We start from the raw sequence: 21,272 nt of genomic DNA on the forward strand, positions 1-21,272 counted from the left end.
GCATAGTGAAAGTTTCCAGTCAAATGTATTATTGAGAGTTAGACAAAATACATGGAGGGGGAGGCATAACTTAAAGTACTTTCACAAAACCCCGAATCATTTTCCTGAAAATCTATAGACCTATCAGCTTGGTATATTGATCCATAGAGTGGAATTTTTATTTATGTTGTTTAAAACTGTTCTAAAACAGTGAATTTCCTTGAAAATCACTCTGAACAATCAGATACATGCATCATAAGAAATGGTTGCATGATTGATAAATCAATGGTCTTCAGACAAATACAATATTACCATTCATTCTAATCAGAAATTCTACAGAATGGAGAGCATAAAAATATTAAAACAAATGTGGGGGAATAACTTAGAAAACTCAACAAACTACTTCTTTCAAAGGAAAACAGCATGTTTCTTATTCATCATAGTACTTTATTAGATAATGTAAGCTGATAGATAGAAAGAAAATGACTTTAGGAGACCACAAAAACAATAGGTTGAAATTGAATATTTTTTTATTGGATAATAAAAGAATTGGACTTTTTTTTTTTTAAAGAAAATGACTCTGGTCCTAAAATGAAGAGAAAACACTGAGACACATGATACTTGTTGAAAATTTTCTAATTAGGTCCTAAATTTAAATACTTGTCATATAAAAAATAATAACTATAATAGTAAATAAATTCCTGTGATATAAATCCATAAGACATTCCCATAACTAGAGTGTCTGAAGAGCCAAAAATTAAGTAAGGATTCTCAAAGGTCATGATTGGGTCCCACCAAAAGTAATGAACACCTCACAGACACTGAATGGTCGAAGCTGTAATTGTAATTGGTGCTTATGTGATGATGCTACATGTACTGTAACACCCCCATCCCTTACTCCTTAAAAACCCTGTTCGCTATTGTTCTTGGCTTCACCTTGCTGCCATGACACCAGCAGGCTGGGTGAGCCCCTGCTCAAGCTTGTAATAAAGACCCTTTTGCACTTGCATCGGTGCCGGCTCCTTGGAGTGAGGGGCCTAGACAAACTAAACCAAAAACTCAACCAGCTTTTCTGCTTCTGTACAAGTGCTTGCACTACGGGAAACTAAAACCTAACTAGCTCCTTCCGCTTCTGTACCATTGCTTAAGGCTGAGTTTCAGCTTTCCCGAAACGATCAGGCAGTTACACATTGCCCAAGGCAGGAGAAACCACCCTTGCAACACCCAATCAGGAAAGTCCAGCGACCACCCTCCACATTACTGAGGGAGAGGCCTGGAGATAGAAACTATAGATAGGACCCTGTTACCTAATGTTAAAGTTAACCTGTTAGTCGCCGAACAAGACCCTAGGCTCGCTCTGTGATTGGTTGAATTCAAAGGTATCCTAAATGTTGTAATTGGATCCCGCCAAAAACCTGATGGCAGGAACCAATCAAATGTGGTATATGTTCACATTTAAATATCAACCAATGACAAACCTGTAACCATAGAGATCCCCTGTCCCTCCCCACGACTTGTTTACTCCTGTCTATAAAAAGGCTGCAAAGACTTTGTTCGGGGCCTCTCAGTGTCACCGGCGACGAGTGCGCGGAGGTCCAGGTTCGAACCTGCAAATAAACGACCCTTGCCGATTGGCTTTGACTCTGGTCTCTGGTGGTCTGTTTTTGGGGTCTCTCGAACTCTGGGCGTTTCATGTCTCTTTTGTGAAATATTCTGAGAAAACGCAAAGACAGAAATACTTTAGGGAAGTGCTAGTATGAAATGTGCTAGAATATATCTGAAAGCCATAATTTTTAAAAATCTAAATTTTTAAAAAAGAATTTCTATCCAGAATTTTTAATGAAGATAAAAAAAAAGTTAAAGGAGAATATGTTCCTTTGTTGTTGTTCTTTTTTCCTTAAGGCATATTTCCTTGTATTTTTCTCTAACCCTCTTTAATATAAGGGGAGTTTTGCCTCTATTTTACTCAAATTATTTCTGCAGTATTTAATTTCTTTTCACCCTTGGTACAATAATTCAGAACAGCAACATGAGCTGAATATGTTCCCACTTGCAAACAAGGACAATGAAAAACAGAGAGGTTAAAATATTTGTTTAAGGAATGGAAGAAAAATTAGAATTAAGTAAGCCTCCAAATACTTAAATAGTTCATATCTAATGCTGTGTAGCCATATTTTGATGCTACTGTACTATGGATGAAATGAAATTCATTGAATATTGTTTATGATTTCTAGTTTTCTTTTTAGATGCCTTTTTTTTTGACAATCAAGTAAGAAATGTCTGTGTTTTGTTTCTTTATTTTTTCCTGAAAAAGAAACCTATACCTTGACTTGTTTGGATTTTAGGGAAAAATGAGTACTCTTTTTTGTGCATTTAAATATAAAGTTGAAAAAGGTTTTTAAAAACGAACATTAATGATTGAGTGCTATAATTCCTTCCTCAGAGAAGTTGCACACTTTTTAATCTAAATATATGAGTTTATGTAAATTTTTTCAGTTGTTAACAATAATTTTTATAGCTTACCTTTAAAACACTGGGTTGTTTTTATATGTTAAACAAAGGATTAAGTGTGTCAAAACACCAATCAAATTGCAAATCATTATTAATTACTAGTGCTGTGTAGCAACCATTATAAGTTTCTCTGAAAGTATTTCTAGGCTGAAAAGATGAACAGGAAATTCGTAGAAGAGGAAGTTCTATTGTCGGAGGCCAGCTCCTGCAGGTCCAGGGGTCCTTGAAGGATGGACAGTGTCAGAGAGAGAGAGAGAGAGAGAGGGAGAGAGAGAGAGAGGCAGGCTTGAGATTCTTTCTGATCACCAGGCAGGCATCTCTGCTCTGACTGGGGCTCAACTTTATCTCATCATTAAGTGTTTGGGAGATAGCACAAAAGTGGCATTTGCCTTAGACAATGGTTTCTGATAACATACTTCTTTGATATGTAAGAATTTCCTGGAACATAGATTTATAGAAGACTCATGCTTAACTCTTACAAAAGTGATTGAGGTAGGGGATTTAGACACTTATCCTAAGGGGAAGGAAGGCATCTTTAACATTCCAGACAAAGTTTTTAGCATAAAAAGGGTGAAGTTACTTCTTTGTGGGCAGGGGTCAATAGTTTGTTTAAGGTGGAAGTATCAAGAAAAACAGGTCTTTCACCTTTGCTCTCATAATCACAAAAAAAGAAGTTCCTCAATAGGTTCCTTCACAGGGAGCAATCAGCATATACAAGGCCAGAAAATGCTCCAAGCAGAAACAAATGGGTGGGGGTGGATATTTGCCCTTAACTCTAAATTAGGCTCTTTGTTTCAGGGCCAGACTCAATTGTCTTTGATATGCAAGGTCCATAGGAAGAGGCTTTTTACAATCATCCACAGAGCTTTCATCTAAAATCTCTTTTGTAAAGGCAGGAATATGCTTTTCCTTATGAAGTATCTGTGTTTGGAATATTGGTTTGATATGGAATATTGTGAGGCCTGGTCAATACCAGCAGCCTCATTTCAAACATGAGCCAGTAGTAGCAGAAAGAGATACCAGTTTTCGTTTCTCATGGCAGAAGCTGTGCAAACACTGCCATTTCCTTGCCATGACTGCCATCCAGAGAGCCTGGAGCAGCTCCCGGCATTCTATCACTAATACACTTATGTAACAGTTTTTGATCTTGCAAGATCAGAGAACTTTTCATTAAAACATGAGTGGGATACTCCTCTCTTTCATGAGATCAGCAAACAATTAAAGTATGATAATATCAAGTGTTGACAGAGAAGTTAGGGTAAGGAAACAGGTCCTCTTTCATCTGATGGAGAAGCACTCAGAACAATTGGCATAGCTATTAAATGTTTACATATACATTATCTATGACTCAACGATTCTAATTTGAATTCTCAGAATTGAGGCTAGGACAAATCTTCCTATATCCACAGGAGAAAAAATCACAATGACATTCACCAGAGCATTGTCTGTAAAAGAAAAAGAAGCAAATAGATATCAATTAATAGAAATAAGTCAAAAACAATAAGTTGGGATCATGTGTACTACTTTGCTAGGAAAATTCTAGATTTAAAAAGAATATACTTCTGTGATTTTTCTTCTTTCCTTCTAAATACTATGTGTATTTCCCATGACTGCATGTGTGTATGTGTGTGTAAATACATAGAAAAAGATTCTGAGAGACATATAGCAATTTGTTACCAATAAGAAGATTAAGATTCGTGGTATTAAAAGAAATATTTGTAGTGATTTCATTCTTGTGTACAGTAGTTTATGTTTTTCCATGAAAATGTTTTTGTATAAGGTATGTAATTGAAAATTTCATTTAAAAATTAGGTTGGAGTGCCTGGTTGGCTCATTCGGTTAAAAGTCCACTTTCCTCATGGTTAATGAGTTGGAACCTCACATGGGGCTTTCTGCTGTCAGCACAGAGCCCGGTTCAGCTCCTCCTCTGTCTCCCTCCCACTGCCCCTCCCCCACTCTCCCTTTCAAAAATAAATAAACATTAAAAATTACCTTAAAATAAATACAATATGCTTTCAAGAAAACAAAAATATAATCCCAGGGCTAATGTTCTTTATTTAGTTTCCATTTAACTTTGTGTCAGCATTGAAACATAACTTTTCAGCTCTAGATCCTCTTTGACAAAATTATAATTCTTCTATCTTGAAATAGGTTGTCTCACTTTAAACTGTCTTCAAGCACATGTATCACAACGTTATTTCCGAGAAACACTGCTTTAGTAAGAGGTATTATAAAATACTCTTAGTCATTTGGGTTATACTCAGGTTCTTTTTGTTGGGTAATGAAGAATTTGGAGGTAGGTGAAAATTAGCTCTGCCCCTATAGTCTTGCTACCAGCTTGTAAGGAAAGAAAAGTTTAAGACAGTACTAGCCATGTACACAGAAATTTATTAAGCAACCATTGACAAACAGACATAAAATAGTTCATGCCACTTATTTTGAAAGTCCAATAAAATCCCAGGTCTCTAAGCTTTTAATGCTTCAACCACACCTTGCATCAAATATTCATATAAGACAGGGGCGCCTGGGTGGCTTAGTCGGTTAAGCGTCCGACTTTCCCTCAGGTCATGATCTCGCTGTTCGTGGGTTCGAGCCCCGCGTCGGGCTCTGTGCTGACTGCCAGCTCAGAGCCTGGAGCCTGTTTCGGAGTCTGTATCTCCCTCTCTCTCTGACCCTCCCCTGCTCATGCTGTCTCTCTCTCTCCTAGAAGTAATTAAAAAATATTTTTTAAAAAAATATTCATATAAGACAGACATGCTATATTACAGAAATAGAATTTGATTTTACTTTTAGTTGATAACAGCAATTAAAAATTTTGAATACAATGGCTGGACACAACAATCTAATAATCAAGTTTTGTGATAATTTTATCCTCTCATTATGCAAAGTTAAGTAGTGATTTTTAATTATTTTAGTCAATTTATATATTTTGAATACTATTAATTTTACTGAGAACCCATTGCTAATATTCATGATGATGATGAAAAAGCCATTAATTTAACCAACAGAAACATATTTCTAACATTCATTATGGTATTTGGAAAAGGACTGAGTATCGATTGACAAATGGGTAGTAGAAGTACTTTTAGTAATTACTCCCAGTTTAGATTTCCTAAGTTTAATTACAACTGAACATCCTTAAATTTCAAATTCCTGATTAGGGCAACTGACTAAGCTGAAGTGTAGTATAATTCCTCTAGTGTTTAAATATCATCAAAACAACGAAGATACTCAGTTTATAAAAATACATATTATATATTAACTAAAATTTATCGATATGACTGGAGAGTTTGGAGTTCATCACTGTGTCATAGGACTGTGATCGAGTCCTAGTGCATCACTGAACGTCTGTTAAGATTCGTTTCCTTTGGCTTAAAAATGTTTGTTATTTCACAGGTAACTTATTTCCTTCTTATCTCCTGTTACTGTAACAGTCAAGACCCTTGGTTTCAAAGACATAATCCAACTCAAACTGATTTAACAGTCCATAAACACACACACACACACACACACACACACCCTAAAGAAAGCATGATCCAGGTTTGTCTTAATCTTGGCTGCATCTCTGTTGCTCCTTGAGTTTCCAAGACCCTGCCTATTTCCTGTATTAGTTCACCTTCAGATGGGCATCCATTTATTCACAAAATGGCTGCAGTGCATTTTTCCAATATATCACCCTGATTGGTCAGCATTTTGAACAGATTTATGCCTCACTTTGATTGAACCGCTTTAATCACACTGTCCTCTCTGATACCTCACTATTATTTCTGATAATTTACTATTCTGTGGCCAGTGAATGGATTGTGAGGATTGTTGTGGGATTCATGCTTACTTTCTCAGATGAGAATCAGGTTAATCTCCCTGGCATAGCATGTAGAAATTAGGGACAGTAGTAAAGAGCAAGCCGTAACAATGAGTGCCTAGGAGGAAACAAACATATATCCACTGAAGTTACAAATCTTCTACTGTCTCCCAATGAGAATACTATGATAAACCTTTAATTTTAAATAGCTTGAAAGTGGAGGAGGTATATAATAAATAAATAATTTTTAAAATCTTAAAAAATTGTTCATGCTCCTCCATGTTGGACTTACAGCTGTCATACAAAGAGACAACCACTTTCTAGATATTAACTTAATACACTGCTATTACAAAAGGACCATATAAAGAGGTCTTCTAAATCTTCTTTTTGGTCATTCCTATGCTACACTGGTAAAAGATGCATGATATTCTTAATTGCATGGATGTTCATCAAAAGGCCATAAATACCATACAGAGAAGGCAAGGGAAAGACACTCATACTTTTTCTCCAGTGTGCATTTTTTCCCAATTAAAGATAGAGATAATTTAGGAAAGAGAATCCTGTTATACTGGTCTCTGAATTCTTGCTATTTCCAATGCTAGTTTTATCTTTAAAAAATACTTGAATGTAAAAATGGGATTTGCTCATTTTATTGTTTTTTGACCTGGTCACACAACTTTAATTTCATTATGAAATTAATGTCTCTTTGTACTCAAAACAAAAATTCTCATTTTTTCCAAGTTGTTCAAATAGAATACGTTTGTAATATGTCCACTTATTTGATTTACATAATTCATGCCCAGTTAGGCATAAACTCTTATGTTGAGCTCCCCTTGCCTCTAGTAATGCAGAAAAGAACAGAAGCTAATAATAATAGGTGCAGTCACATTTAATTACTAGAATTAATGTAAAGACTTTGTAATTACTTTCTATAAAGCTTTTTTTTTTTTTTTTTTAATTCAATGAAAACAGGCCAGGAAAGCAGCTAATTTCAGAAATCCTGTGGCTTCTTGCCAAGGGTTTAAGCAACCGGTGATAGTCAGGGTCATTGGTTCTCTGAAAAACCAAGGGTGCCTGCTACTTGTAGATTTCAGTAACACCATTGGGAACTTTCAATTTAACATGATACTTAAATGGCCAGTGGGAGTATTCAATAAGCTCAATCAATGTTGAAAGCAAAGCGCTATTAAAAACATGGATAAACATTGATTTTTGGCTTTTGGTCCATTTAGGAACTATTCTTGGGGAGATCTCTACCACCTTATTCCTATAGTAAGAAGTGACGGCTACGGTAACACAGAAAACTGCACACAATAATTTGTCACATCAGCGTCTGGCCTATGTTCTTGAATGATTGCATTTTTAAATCATGTAGCATTTTCTTAGTTTCCATTCTAGGATGAAAAACCTCTTCAAGCTTTGAGGACTCATGTGGCATGCATATCTAATTTTCAGTATGGCTGTAATTTTTGGCTATGCAACAGGCAACACATCTTATATTTTGAGCATTTCCATTAGTGTCACTTCTGAATCCATCATCACTCAACTTATGTCTACCGAAATACATTTTGCTGATCTGGACATAAATGGGCTGTGAATTGTAGCTGCAGATGGCTCAGAAACATACTTTAGAGTGAGCAAACTTTGGATGACTGAAAGAAAATTGACAGAAATATTACAAGGAGGAATTGTATATCATTCCAATAACTGAGGGAATAAACTGAAATCAAAACAACAGGAGTAATAAGAACCTGCTTCCCAACAACAACAACAAAAAAATTGTCACATCCACCTGATAGATTAAAATGAGTTTGGCCATTTCAAGCAAGAAACAGAAGACCTTTCTGTTCTCCCTGTAGTAGAGGATTTCCTGGTTGGTCATTAGGATATGAGAAGTTTTGTGCTTTCAGAAGCGATTCACTATAGGGAAGGTCAGTGTGTGAAACTGAGCCAGAGTCCTTGAGGGGGACCAGGCACCTGGGGAGTAAACCAACATAAATGCCAAGTCCAGAGGACAGAACTAGATGGTAAACAAGAGCAACATTCTAGTTGGGAACCAGATCGTGGCTGAAGCAGACTGAAGAGAAATAAAGCCACCCATTATGGGGAGCTTATTAGCTGCTGTATATGATTAATTGCTTAGAAAATGCACTCATTTAAGTATTACTGAAAGCTATTTCCAACTGTAAATTCATAATTTTTATAAATAACCATTTTAAAATGTAAGTGAACTACAGAAATATATGCTACAAGGTGAAATCTCTTCTGTTGCTTATGATCCAAGAGCTTTTAGGTTCTTCTCTTTTGAGTTTATGTATCATAAACCTGTGCCCAGGATTAAGTCTCCTTTACTTACCTCTCCAGACATTTGGTATCCCTGTTTGATTTGGAAGATTCTTCCAATATTTAGGGGAATAATTTCTTCATTTCTATTTCTGCTTTAACTATTGATTAGTTTAGTGTTATCTCCCCTCACCAACTCTTTTTTTAACTTATTTTTCATACTCTTTTCTATTTTCCATCTACAACAGAATTGGATTTAATTATTAAAGTTGTAAATTATATTTTCAAGATTTGCACATTTCTGTTCTCTGCAATTATTTTTTTCAGCAAACTTTTCTTGTTTATATTTTATAGCCTCAATAACTTATTAAACAATTCTTAGACATACACTTAACATATAGAAAAATTATTCCAGTTTTTCTCCTTGTTTTCTGAAATATTATCTTCTCAAAATTCCAGTGACCTTGGCTTTCTGTTAATATTAAAAAAAAATAGAGTTAGTTTGGATTGCAGCTTCTTCTCTTTGACTTAATTTCTCAATGTGTATGCTTTTATTTTTTCAATCTGTCAGACATACTTTAATAGCATTTGCATGTTGTCAATATATGTAGGTGTCTTGGGTTTCCTCTGTCAATATGTAATGAAGGCCAGTTTCTCAAAGGTCCTGTTTCCTTGTGGGAAAGCTGTTGAGACTCACAGGCAAGCTTTGGTAAAGGTATGTGGAGAAGAGAAAGAGGCCTGTTACTGCTCCTACCTCTCCCCTGCAAAACTCAAGTGAGATGAAATTACTCTCAAGTCCTAACATCATCTTAGGAAACTTCATTTTTCCTTAGGCATGCCCTTTCTAGAAACAGAGCTCCAGTTTTTACCCTTGACAAAAATACCAGGTGCTAAATCCCTGAATAAGCTGAGTTGGGGGTAGAAGGTATGAAGGGTCAAATGACATAGCAACTTTTAACACAGAAAAACTTGAAATCAGTCAGCCGGATTTCTGTCCCACTACTTACTCCCACACTCAAAACTTATTTGTCCCAAAGTCACAGGATTTTGAGAAATGTCCTCTTACCTCTCCTCTTGACTTCTTAGGTTTGTGTGCTAGATTACAGCTTCTTCTATTCTGATTAATTTCCTAATATGTATGTCTTGATTTTCAACCTGCCAGAAATATTTTAGTTGTGATTGTATGTGGTTGACTCATCTTTTATACGAACATTATACTCCTTCCTCGCTGTTACAGATTTCAACATTTTGGACCTCACTGCAGTAAGATTTAGGAGGAAAGGGAAGGCAGATGAGGTTGCTCCTTCTGCCAACCTGAACTAAATTTTAGAGTACAATTTTTTAAACTCAAAGATTATATTAGTTTTCTGTTACTGCTGTAATGAATTATCACAAACTTAGTGGTTGATAACACAACTTGTTGTTTTGGAGTTTGGAAGTTTGGAGGTTAGAAGTCTGAAAATGGGTCCTAGGGAGCTAAAATCAAAGGCTGGGCACCACTGATTTTCTCCTGGAGATTTCAGGACATAATCTATTGCTTGTGTTTTTCAGTGTCTAGAGGCTACTCACATTCCTTGGTTCATGGTATATTAACCCAACATCCTCTTACTTGTCACATTTCCTTTTCTGAGTCTACTATCTCCTTTACCTTATTGGGATGCTTGTGATTACATTAGGATCACGTGAATAATCTAGGCTCCAGAATTTTTTTCTCAAGACCTCTTTAATCACACATGCAAAGTCTCTTTTGCCATGCAAGATCATATATTCACAGGATCCAGGGATTAGGATATGAGAATCTTTGATGGACCATTATTCCACCTACCATAATCATGTACTTGGTTTTATGTCATCAGTCAATATCCTGAGACATCATAACTAATTCTTATAGAGATATTCCATCAGTTATATATCATAATTTATCAACAAATATATTTGCTGTGACATGCCTTTAACCTAATTGGGGATACATATAAAACTAGGAATTATGTCCAATAATAGCTGAAACTAAAGAAAAGGTTTAGAAAAGCCAAGGCTGAACTATAGCTACTTAATTTTGACCATTTCCAGTGATTTCTGTTATTATCATAGATCTTTTTGGCCAACTGAGCTTCCATTACTTAAGATGTAATCTGTTTTCCCCTCAAATTTGTATACATAAAATCAGTAAAGAATCTGAAATGTTATTTAGTTTAACAAAACTCCTACAATAAATTAATGTCATAGCAGTGATAAAACCTAAATTCTCTGTATAATGTACATTTCATAAAAAATTTTTCCATTATTTTAATGTCTGTTCTTGCTTATGATTAATAAAGATTCCATAAAAGTATACATGCAAAGTCATTCTTTAAGCAATCTTGGAAATCACAGTCTCTTATGTTTCTTGGATATTTATGATGAGATTCATTATTTTATTTTATTTTTATTTTTATTTATTTATTTTTTTTATTTATTTCTAGGAGAGAGAGACANTTTTATTTTTAAATGTTTGTTTATGAGACAGAGCATGTGAGTCATGGAGGTGCAGAGAGAGAGTGACAGAGTTCCAAGCAGACTCCACACTGACAACAGAGAGCCCAACATGGGTCTTGAACTCAAGAACTGTGAGATCATGACCTGAGCTGAAGTCAGACATTCTACTGGACTGAGCCACCCAGGTGCCCTGAGATTCATTATTTTAAATTGTTAGGTTAGATTGTGTAGTGGTAACCAAGTATCCATGAGAAGAAACTTGATAGTTTTCAGATCTACTCTGCGAACTACGCATCAACTTTAAAACTTAAGAATACACATAAATTTAACTATCAGTACCTGCCTAGAACTGAAACTTTAGGATTTCCAAATTTAGGAGAGAAATAATGCCTCCAAACTTTAGTTATTTCCATCTCTGAAATAATTTTGTCTAAGCAAATGGTAAAAAAGTGAGGGAGTTGGCTGAGAGAGCTCTCATAGACTCCACAGAGGCCAGAGTTGAACCTGATGTTTATCTTATGTTTTCTACATTTTTAAGCCGTGTTTTGTATTTGCTGGAGCTCAGTTAGCACTTGCTGATAGATTAGGTGAATTCTCAGAAGCAGTAAAAAAAAAAAAATCACTGGGAAGATGAACCTGAGAATGTCCATCTCGGGCTGCAGGCTAGTTTCTCACAGGATTCAATGATATCAGAGCGGTTTATGTCTCTGGTGACTCCTGAAAATGGCCTCTCTGCACAGTGAAAAAACGTTAAGTTGTTGAGACTTTATTTTGACCACAGTTTCCTTCTTAGAGAATAACGGCACCACAGAGTGACTATCCTCTGAAATTCTTAAAGGCAAGATACACCTTATAGCCACAGTCTGTTGATGCAGGAAAACATCTAGTGTATGTATTGATTTATAATGAAAGAAAATCTTGTCTTCACAACCAGATTGTTTATAGAAAGTAGGCTGGAAAAATGAATCTTCAGATTCTAGTCAAGTTAGCCATATGATCAGCAATTTTCAGAGACCTGAAATTGAGATTGTTTTAATATAGAAAATTCTCCAACCCATGCCAATCATTATTTATTAGTGACTTCAATTGCCGAATTAAAGAATTGTGACACAGATCTGCAAAAATGTATCATTAAACCGCTGAATTTTAAAAGGGAAGGCTGTGAACCCCTGGGGTACTATAGGCAGCAACCTAATGTGCTGTAAAAACACATTAACTTAGAAGGATCTGCTCTACTACCACCATTTGACCCAGAAAAACAAAACAAAACAAACACAGACACACACACAGAGACACACACAGACACACACACACATTAAAAAAAAAAAATCCCTCAGAGGTAGAGAACATTTCATCTTTTAACAGACTGTGAAGCTTAAACATGAACATTTATTTCTTACAATTCTGTAGACTAGGATTGTTTCCTTCCAAGAACTGTGAGGGAGAAATTGTTCCATGCCTGTCTCCTAGTTCCTGGTAGTTTTCTGGCAGTCTTTGGTGTTCCTGAGCTTGTGACAGTATAATTCCAATTTTCAAATGGCATTTTCTGTTTTTCTCTGTCTAGAACTGTCTCCAACTTTTCCTTTTTAGAAGAACACAGGCATATTGGATTAGTGTCCATCCTAATGATTTCATCTTAACTTGATTATCTGCAAAGCCTCTATTTCCAAATAAGGTCACAAGCACAGATACTGGGCATTAGGACTTTGACATCTTTTAGGGGAACATAATTCAACCCGGAACACTATCTTTTGAGGACTGTCTCATGTCTGACATGAAGCTTACGGAAGAGGTGGCATAATTGCCCTTGATGCCAATGATGGACTACACATAGGGTAAAATGCCTATTACTATGTCTGCTGCTTTGAGGTGTTGTAGAAGGATGATGGCAGCATGGTCAGAATTAAATGGGAGAGAGTCACTTAAGCGTACACATCCACCTTAAGCCCAATGTTTTGCAATGTGCCCTTGGAAGATATAAGTATTGGTCTAATCCTGTCTGACATGGGTGAGAGTTAACTAAAAATCCTAGTGTTAGCTCCATTCTGGCAGGCTAATATTACATGATCCTATGAAAGTATGGAAATACTTTTTGATTTTTCTTTGGTGGTATGGAAGAACAATTTTAGTTTTAATATTCTATTTTTGCTTCTTATTGCTTATTTCCATGGGAATCTCTATGGTGATAGACACTACCTTATCTAGAAGAGAAAAGTAATGCACCACTATTGTTTCATTAGGAAATTAAGAAGTGCTTCCATACAAACATATTTTTGATGATACGATGTATAGCAAAATGACTTTATTTTCTATTTTGGTTTGTATTAAAATCTTTGATATTAAGCAAGAATTTCCTTAGATATTGAATCAAAGAATTAAAAGAACTGGATGGAATAAAAATTCCATTTACACAAAGTTAGTTAAAAATGTAATTTTTCTTATAATTTTTGTGATAGCTTTCTAAAAATGCTGTCTAGGAAGACATATCTTGCCACTTTGGTCTCTAATTCAGGGGTATATTGAAAAAGAAAGCAGCTAAGTAGAAATTACTAATGTCAACGATGTTAAAGTCTTCACTGAAGAAAACTTAAAGAGAAAAGAACTTTAAAACTATATCCCTGACATAAAGTCTAAATTAAGATATATTTTAAAAACTTACTCTTACACTATAGGTTCTTCATTAGAAAGAAGATAGCTGTTCCAATCTCAATGTGAAGTTTCAAATTCTAAGAACACATGTGCAACAATATAATTATCTACAATTAGTAGATTTCAGGGGGAAAAAGGTTTTCTTTTAATGAAAACTTATTATTTCACTAAATGAATCATAGTTTGACTAAATTCACTTTTTCATTCAGTGATAATTCAACTTTTAAAATCTGGATTTTATCATACTCTAGAGGAAAAATGATGAGTATAAAAGTAGAAACATCAACAAGAGCTTAATTAATTAATATGTTTATTTTTGGTTATCGTATGACTTCATGAACATTTATTTCACAGAACCAGACTCTGGTTCCTAGAATTGTATAATCTGATATTGATTTAATCAGTCTATCTAGAGATGGTTCATGTGCTAGTTTATTCATACAAATAACAATAGATTAACTTAAAATTCAAAAAGCAATTTTATAACCATGCATGGAGACATTCAAATGTTTAACCATGATCTCGACTTATATCTTAAGAATATTTCTGTGGTTCTTGCATCCTATAGAGTTAAGTTTATTATATTTCTCTTTGCATGTAACACTTAGTGACTTTATTCCAAACATGTTTTTACCCTTATCTGCTATTTCTTCCCTGCATACTGCTAAATTCCAGACATTTTTCTAGTTTCACCTTTTCCTGATTGTATATGTTAACTACATTATACCTTCTAAATGGTATTTGTACTATCCTTCCTTTCTAGAGCTTTTCAAATCTTTTCATATTCAGCTTACATTTTCTCCTTTATGAAAGCTTTACCTATTCAAACCCCAGCATACAAATGCCAAATGATGATTATCTTTTCTTTATATATTTTTATGTAGTGCCGGAGGCCGCGCTGGCTCCAACAGGTCCAGGGGTCCCTGAAGGATGGACGGTGTCGGTGAAAGAGAGTGAGAGAGCCCCGCGATCCTTTCTGATCACCAGGCAGGCATCTCTGTCCTGTCGGTTTTGGTGTCTTTATTTATAGGTCAAAAGTTAACATGGCATCAGGAAATGGAATTTTTACAATGGATAGCTCTTTGTGATAAGGTGTTTTTGGAAAATGTACAGAAACAGGTTTTACAGAAGTCTTCTTGCAGAACTGCCCCAATTATAGTGAAGTTGAGTAACTAAGAAAATAACAAGGTGTTCACATTATAATAACACTAAGATTAAGTCATAGGTTTGTAGATACTCTTATCCATCCTCATCACAGCTGCCAGGGGAAGGGAAGGTGTTTGTGGAATGTAGGCCTTAGGGAAGGGGCTGCTATACACCATCAGTTAGCAAAGGTGTATGTACTAACTTATCTTCTGCCCTTATCTGTTCCTTTTCTCTAAGTTAGGCTCTTTGTCTCCGGGCAAGACTTGGTTTTCCAGTTATATGCTTTATGGCACCAGAGAGCCAACCATACCTTTAAAGAGTTTAGCTTATTTCCAATACATAGAATAGCCTCTTTGAGTGCATTTACCTTTGTGTCTACTTTTATGATTTCTAGAATAGCTAGGGCATGAGAGACATTTTGGGTTAGTTGATTTACATGTTGAGCTGTATGAACATCTTGGACTAATGCAACGGCAGAAACAGAATTGTACATGTAAAGGTCAATCTTTTATGACTAGGGGTCATTAGCCTGTTCATAGCTCAAGGGAAAGTATGGAGGGAATCAGGACCTTCTGGAGACATGATGTCTGTTCCCATAATCAAAAGAAGAAGTTCCCACCATAAGTTCCTTCACAAGGTGCAATCATCATGCCAGGGCCAGAATAAGGGGACAAGTCACTCCCGATATTGATCAACAAGGTACCCTAGGGGTCAGTGCTCAAGCAGAAATAATTGAGTGGGGGTGGATATCGGTCATCATCTGATTGGCAAGAGACCGTGCAAACTTGCTTTAACCTCACCAGGAGTTTTCTCGACTAGTGGGCTCAGAATGGCTCCTAACAATGTAGTATTATAGTTATACTTTATAGATTTATTTCCTCTATGATTATATACCTTAAAGATAGTAAATAAAACATCAAGCCACATTTATTATGACATTCTTCATAGTTTTGTGCAAAATTTTTTACATTTAGTATTTTCTCAATAAAATAAGAATTTCATTGCATATGCTGAAATTTAAAAAAAGAAGAGCCAAACAAAATAGTGTTATCAGTTAATCAGTTCACAAACTTATTAAGTGATTTGACTTGAGGGCTTTGGAAAATTTTACTTACTAGTATTGATAAAATCTGGTAGTTTAATCTAACCCTCTACACCAAAAAGAAATATTTGCCAAGCATATACAAATATTTATCTTCAATGTTGTGGTTCCTATTTTCTAAGTAAGAGCCATCATATTACATAATGCTTGGCCCATATGTAGGTGCTCAATGAATGTTGCCTGGATGCAGTCCAGTGACAAATGCTGGATTTTTGGCTCTCTCCTTTTCCTCCCCCAGACTTCAGACATACCTTAGCCTTCTGCTGACATTACATAGAAGGAGTTACAATTAATTAGGTCACAGTTTATTCTACATTGGCTTTATTTTAGTCTTTTTAATGAGATTTGAGAAGCACCCTTGTGTAATTATTCTCACGTTTAGGAGCCATCTGTTAGAATGGGTCACTTCTGCAGATGGCTAATCTCATTAATTTATGTTGAATCTTTCCAGCTTCAATATCAGAGTGAAATTTTCCTACTAGTTACCAATCTTTGGAGTAGCACCTCGTTTGGAGTCTTCAGCCATCTATGATCTGGAGAAGGAACTAAATGTATCCTGATTTATATGCAAATTTCTTTTAGAATGAGAATGATTCACATCATCTGAAGTACAAGTCAAATTGACATCACATTTAGATAGCCTATTGTTACTCCCCATGGAGAGCCAGAATGCCATTTTAAAAGGTGGTAATTTGAGACTTAATTAGTACTGACTCAAGTGGTGACTCATGACAACTGTGTTCCTTCAGAAATGACAAATGATGAATATTATTGGACTCCCATATTTTCATTCAGTTCTAAACATTGGCAGTAGCAGAGTTTGAACCCTGCATGGAAGTGTGTCCACACTTATCTGTAAAGAACAATATTTGGTCTGCACCTTCAGTTACTTTGTCTTTCTACACAGGCTAAACAATGTTATTTTAAAAAGTCCTAAATTGTATATATTGTATAAATGGCACTGAATAGTTGCACATATACACAATCAAGAACATTCAAGGGTTTTAGAGAAAGGTGGCATAACCCTAATTTATCAGAACTTGATATTATAATATATATGTATTATCTTCATAAAAGTGGGAAATTAATGTCACAAAAGTTAATAATATTCTGAAGAGAGATAACTAAGTGTTAAAACTGAAGCAACCTTAGGGACTTTGTTCTCAATCACTTGGCTTTTCGATAAGGAAATAAATACAGAGATCTCTCGCGACCTGTGCATGACCAAACTGCTAATTATGGAAAAACAGGGACTATAATCATGTGTCCATGGTGGCAGAAGTGTGTGTGTGTGTTGTGTGTGTGTGTGTGTGTGTGTGTGTGTGTGTGTGTGTTTTAAATAGATTTCATTTTGTGAGCAGTTTTACGTTTAGCAAAGTGGAGTGTAAAGTACAGAGATTTCCCTTATGCCTCCTACCCCACGTATACTTGGCCTCCTCTGTTGTCAACATCCTTCACCAGAGTGGAACATTTGGTATAGTTGATGAACTCACACTGACAGATTATAATCACCCAAATTCTGTAGTTTACATTGCAGTTCACATGTGGTGTTGTGCATTCTATGGATTTAGAAAAATGCATAGTGAGGGACGCCTGGGTGGCTTAGTTGGTTAAGCGTCCGACTTTCACTTAGGTCATGATCTCGCGGTTCGTGGGTTCGAGCCCCGCGTCAGGCTCTGTGCTGACTGCCAGCTCAGAGCCTGGAGCCTATTTCAGAGTCTGTATCTCCCTCTCTCTGACCCTCCCCTGCTCACGCTGTCTCTCTCTCTCTCTCTCCTAGAAATAAATAAAAATATATATTAAAAAAAAGAAAAATGCATAGTGACATGTATCTGTCATTATAGTATCATACTGAATAGTTTCACTGGCCTAAAAATTCTATGCACTTTGCCTCTTCATCCTTCTCTCCCTCTAATACGGCAGTCACTATATATTTTTTGTTGTCTCCATAGTTTTTACCTATTTCTAGAATGACATATAGTTGTAATTATGTAATATATTACCTTTTCAGATTGGCTTATTTTACTTAGTAATATGCATTTATTATTCTTCCATGTCTTTCTATGACTTGACAGCTATTTATTTTTAGCACTGAATAATATTCCATTGTCTGGATGTTCCACAGTTTATCTGTTCACCTCCTGAGGGATACCATGGTTACTTCCAAGTTTGGGCAATTATGAATAAAGCTGCTATAAACATCTGTGTTCAGGGTTATGTGTGACCATAAGTTTTCAACTCATTTGGGTAAATATGGAGAAGCACAATTGATGAATTGTATGCTGAGAACATGTTTAGTTTTATAAGAAAGTACCAAACTGTCTTCCTAAGTGGCTATACCATTTTGGATTCTCACCAGCAACAAAAGAGAATTCTTTTTGCAAAACATCGTCACCACCATTTGGTATTATCAGTGTTCCAGATTTTGGCCATTCTAATAGGTGTGTAATAATCTCATTATTATTTTAAGTTGCCTTTTTCCTGGTGACACAGGATGTGGAACATATTTTCCTGTGCTTATTTACCATCTTTGTATCTTGGCAGGGTTAATATTTTGCCGTATTTTTAAATTAGGTTGTGTCTTACTATTGTAAAAGATCTTTGTGTATTTTGGATAATAGTCCTTTGTCAGATACATGTTTGCAAATATTTTCTCCCAGTCTGTGTGGTCTCTTCATTACCTTGACACTGTCTTTTACATAAGAGAAGTTTTTAATTTTCTGGAGTCCAGCTTATCAATTATTTTATTTTTTACAGTTCATATCTTTGGTGTTATGTCTAAAGTCATTGTCATATTCAATGTTGTCCGTCCAAGATTTTTTTTTTGTCTGTGTTATCTTCTTGGAGTTTAGAGTTTTGCATGTTGCATTTAGGTCTATGAGACATTTTGAGTTCATTTTTGTAAAAGATGTAAGGTCTGTGTCTAGATTCATTATTCTTTCATGTGGATTTCCAAGTATTCTCATACATTTGTTGAAAAGAGTGTCTTTGTTTCATTGTATTTCACTTGCACCCTTGCCAAAGATTAGTTAACTATACTTATGGGAGTCTATTTCTGGATCCTCTGTTCTGTATCATTGATCTATTTGTCTGTTCTTTGACCACTACCACAGTGTCTTCATTACTGTGACTTTATAGTAAGTCTTGAAGTTGAGTAGTGTCAATCCTCCAACAGTGTTCTTTTTCAATATTGTGTTGGCTATTTTGAGTCTTTTACTTCTCTATAGAAACTTTAGAATCAGTTTGTTGATATTCACAAAAGAACTTGCTGGAATTAGTTGGGACGCTATTGAATCTATAGGTCAAGTTCAAAAGTATTGATATCTAGATGACATTGAGTCTTGCTATCCGTAAACATGAGCTATCAGTCTATTTAGTTTTTTGCTTTCTTTCATCAGTCTTGTACTTTTCCTCATCTAGACCTTATGCGTATATTTTTTTAGGTTTATATCTACAACTTAATCTTTTGGGGTACAAATGTAAATTATATTGTGTTCTTTTTTAATTTAAAAGCCCACTTGCTTATTGCTGGTATAAAGAAAGTGATTCCTTTTGTACATGCCCTGTATCCTGTAATCTTACTATAATTACTTTTAGATATTGGTGTATAGTTGTATTTTCTTGGAAAGTCTTTGCTAGTTTTAGTATAAGGTAATACTGGCCTCATAGAATGAGTTCAGAAGTATTCCATCTGCTTTTATATTCTGGAAGAAAATGTAGGGAATAGGTATAATTTTTTTTGAAGTATTTGTTAGAATTCACCAGTGAACCCATCTGGGCTGGGTACTTTCTATTTTATAAGGTTATTAGTTGTTGATTCGATGTCTTTAATAAATATAGGCCTATTCAATTTGTCTATTTATTCTTATGTGGGCTTTGGCAGATTATTTCTTTCCTGGAATCCATCCATTTCACTGAGGTTATAAAATTTATGGGCACAGAGTTCATAATATTCCTTTATTATCCCTTTAATGTTCAAGGGATCTGTAATAATGTCCCTCTCGTTTATGATATTAGCAATTTATGCCCTCTTTCTATGTATTTGGCTTTCCATAATTATTATTTTCTTTAATAAATTTATTACCATAATTTATTATAGACAACAGTCCTGTCCAGATTCTTTTATGACAGGACTATTGTCTATAATAAATTAAATTCCATTTAAAATTTCACAAATTAACATTAATTGTCTCTTTTTCCCCTTATTTTCTGTATGTCCGAGAGATTAGCTGTCCTAAATTATATAGGGTAGTCCTGAAAAAACTTATGGTTCACAATATAGAAATAAATTTTTATCAGTACAGAATATTTCTTGGTTTTATGTTACTGATCTATGGTAACTAGTCAGCAATACTTTTAACATTTCCTTGTGGCTAATAATTTTCCCTTCTGAAGCTAAAATGAATAGAAAATGAGAAAGACATTAGCAAAAAGAGAATGTGATACCTTCATTAGCATGTGTGATTGCATCAGTGCACAGGAGAGACAGAAAGCCAGATTCAGATTTTGGATTGGTCCAATGTCACTCTGGGAACAAAGGGCAATGATAGAATCACTTTCTGGCTCTTGAAAATTTTCCTTGAAGGGCTATGTTATGTTCTGCTTACATTTATTTGTCTAAAGTAAACAACAGAGGCATTTCTGATTTTAATGAAGTGCGAAATAAAATCCCTCAAGAAAAGAGCATTCAAATATCATATCTAGGCGTGATGAATGGCATGAGGGATCAAACCCTTCCACAAAATGGGTAACAAAATATTTGAGAAGAGTTACAGAATCAATTCAGAACCTAGAAATAACATATATGATAAAAAGCTATCTGTAGGCAGTAAGGTAATAAACATTAAAATGATTAAAACATCAAGAATTTTTTTCTGTTTTCTAATTATGAAACCTATTTCATAATTTCATAATATTTCTTATTAATGCCTGTCACTTGAAACTACTTCTTTTGTGCCTTCTTTTTAAAGTCCTAGTTGAGGGGCGCCTGGGTGGCTTAGTCGGTTAAGTGTCCAACTTTTGCTTAGGTCATGATCTCGCGGTTCATGGGTTCGAGCCCCGCGTCGGGCTCTGTGCTGACTGCCAGCTCAGAGCCTGGAGCCTGTTTCAGTCTGTGACTCCCTCTCTCTCTGATCCTCCCCTGCTCACGGCTGCCTCTCTCTCTCTCTCTCCTAGAAATAAATAAAACATTAAAAAAAAATAAAGTCCTAGTTGAATAATGGTATAATGAAAGTATGAAGAAGGAGAGAGAGAGAGATGAAAAAGAAGGAAAGAAAGGAAAGAAAAAGAAAAGGAAAGGAATGGAAAGGAAAGGGAAAGAAAGGA

Source organism: Crocuta crocuta, unplaced genomic scaffold (genome assembly GCF_008692635.1).
Source record: "Crocuta crocuta isolate KB4526 unplaced genomic scaffold, BGI_CrCroc_1.0 scaffold1016, whole genome shotgun sequence".
NCBI classification, from domain to species: Eukaryota; Metazoa; Chordata; class Mammalia; order Carnivora; family Hyaenidae; genus Crocuta; species Crocuta crocuta.